Source organism: Zalophus californianus, chromosome 4 (genome assembly GCF_009762305.2).
Source record: "Zalophus californianus isolate mZalCal1 chromosome 4, mZalCal1.pri.v2, whole genome shotgun sequence".
Taxonomy (NCBI): Eukaryota; Metazoa; Chordata; class Mammalia; order Carnivora; family Otariidae; genus Zalophus; species Zalophus californianus.
Window position 1 is genome coordinate 140,232,164 of NC_045598.1, and position 3,009 is coordinate 140,235,172.

General features: G+C 38.4%; 1 pseudogene; it reads right to left on the reverse strand.

The window, feature by feature from the left end:
- Positions 1–1,807: 1,807 nt before the first annotated feature.
- Positions 1,808–2,481, reverse strand: LOC113914121 (annotated as a pseudogene).
- Between the last annotated feature and the right edge of the window lie 528 nt (positions 2,482–3,009).

The window sequence follows — 3,009 nt, forward strand, 5'->3', positions numbered from 1 at the left end:
ACCATGACCTGAGCAGAAGGCAGACGCTTAATGACTGAGCCACCCAGGGGCCCCATATTTATTGTTAGTTTATACAAATTCATACGGATTTACACAGTTGGTACTCACCTGTAGATTTCATTTTGTTTCTAAATGTTTCCACTAACCACTATTTTTAGGTCCTGTATAGCCTAGTTTATTGTTTTTAACTCTTGTCCATGGTATACATCTACCACATATTTATCCATTCAAAATCTAGATTGTCTCCAATAATCTGATACAATATAATTCAGTTATTGATATAATGAACATCTTCACATATGTTACATGGTCCTTAATGAGAATTCCCATATGAGGATTTCTCTGAAATGCAAACTCAGAAGTTATTATTGGATCACCTAATGTATGCAAATTCATGAAATACTGTCAGACTGGCCTCAAGAATGGATTTTTAAAGTAACTTTCCCACTATTGTAACTGAGGAATCCTATTTCCCTTGTTTCCACCAGTATTTGCCATTACAGTACTGAAAGATGAGATATAATCCAAAAGCTGCATTTTTACTTCTAATCTCCTAAACTATGTCCTTAAAAGGCAAACACTATATGTTAATCATTACCACAGGAAAAAATTTTAACATATTTTAGACATATTTCTAACCTCCCAAACTGAAAGAATACATCATTAGATTACCCAAGTCCGCACATTAAGATTAACCACTTATTCTGGAATATTATGCAGCCATCAAAAGGAATGAGAGCTTGCCATTTGCGACGACGTGGATGGAACTGGAGGGTGTTATGCTGAGTGAAATAAGTCAATCAGAGAAAGACATGTATCATATGACCTCACTGATATGAGGAATTCTTAATCTCAGGAAACAAACTGAGGGTTGCTGGAGTGGTGGGGGGTGGGAGGGATGGGGTGGCTGGGTGATAGACATTGGGGAGGGCATGTGCTATGGTGAGCGCTGTGAATTATGCAAGACTGTTGAATCACAGATCTGTACCTCCGAAATAAATAATGCAACATATGTTAAGAAAAAAGAAAAAGAAGAAGATAGCAGGAGGGGAAGAATGAAGGGGAGTAAGTCGGAGGGGGAGATGAACCATGAGAGATGATGGACTCTGAAAAACAAACTGAGGGTTCTAGAGGGGAGGGGGGTGGGGGGCTGGGTTAGCCTGGTGATGGGTATTAAAAAGGGCACATTCTGCGTGGAGCACTGGGTGTTATGCACAAACAATGAATCATGGAACACTACATCAAAAACTAATGATGTAATGTATGGTGATTAACATAACAATAAAAAATAAAAAAAAAGATTAACCACTTATTCTGTATTTGTTAGGAGTCTTTCATTTGCAAGTATAAGAATAAAGGACCCACACTGGCTTTAAGAATATGCAAAAATTATTCCAGAGTTAGGATGAGGTACAAAAAGTTTGATCGAATGATTCATTCCTATTTGTCAAAGACCTATTTTGTTTGTGTCTTATTTGTCTATCTTTTTTTCTTTTTTTAAAAAATTTTACAAGTTTAATGTGAAATTTAAAAAAATACAAATAAAGAAGTCCATGTTCTTTAATGTTGTACAAAAAAGTATGAGTAGAACCAAAAGTAAATTAAACATTATTATCACATTTGTTTACACCACTCTCTAGTTCATATTAACCTCATTATTCAAATAACAGAAGAAAGTAGGTTGCAACTTAGGGATTGAGAAAGAGATAAAAAAAACCCACAAAAAACCTTTCCTACCATGTTTATTCTACACCGTATAGTTGTGCTCACAGAGATGACTTCTTTTACTTCTCCACTGTGCAGCAATTCAGTTGTACATAAAATTGAACCTGCTCAGAAGCTGAGGAAGACTCGAAATGGATGGGCCCAAATCCTGGTGCATTGTCATACAGTTTTAACAACGGTGCAGCTACCGGCTTGTAATTTTTAGGGCTGCGAACAAGGCTTTCTCTTGAAGTTGAACCAAAACCAACTTCTTAATGTTCCTTGGGTCTTGTAATATGTGCCGGAATATATGGATAATGAAGAGATTCAAATTTTGGTCTCTACCAGTTACCAAAGCAATCAGTGATACAGTCCTACAGGGCTCCATCTTGACCGCTTTGTCATTAAGTGCTTTTAGTCCTTCAACTTCATCTCCTCCTGGCTTAAGTTCACAACCAGGTAATTTGAAGAAAGTTGTTCCTAACTTTAGCCATAACACATGGGGTAGCCAGTGCTCATGTACAATCAGAACCCCTTCTGGAGTCCTTCTCATTCCAATTTTATCAAATTCCTCCCTCATGCACTGAAATCTGGCTGCAACAGAGCTGTCCTTCTCATAGGAGGACTCTTTGTACCAAAAGTGTAATTGGTAAGAGCATACAGGTTGATGGTTTGCTCCAGAGTGAGGGGCTTGGTCTGCTGGATGTACTTGTTGCCAAACTGGTTGACCTCCTGGGGCCAGCTGGTTTGTGAGCGATTGGGTGGTGCCACGGCCATGCTGGCCATGCTGGCAAGCTCCAGTACTAGGGGCGAGAGGAAATGGGGCAGGCAGGGAGACTCTCCCTGTGCCAGCAATGCTTATTTGCATCCCCCTCAGCGTATACCACACGCCATTAACATGAGAGCGCAAGAGGAGACTTATTTGTCTGTCTTAATGGAGTTCAATTTCTCTTGTTACTGATTTTTCTCAAACTCATAAAATGACTTCCAGAAATTTTCAGCATCTACAGGCTTTCAGCTTTTCATCACACAGAAAGAGAAAGTATCTCCCAGAAACATTTGAAGAGTGGGAAATTATGTTTCAGTACGCCAAAATACATTTTATATATTTCGTTCATTTGCTTGAATTAAGCTTCTTACATCAATCACCCTAAACTAAGCCAACTAGGGACTAATCCTGAAGTTGGTACTGATGTCTACTTTTCTAAGGCATCTAAACTTTCTTCTTCTTCTTTTTTTTTTTTTAAACATACAATGTATTATTTGTTTCAGAGGTACAGATCTGTGATTCAACAGTCTTGCACA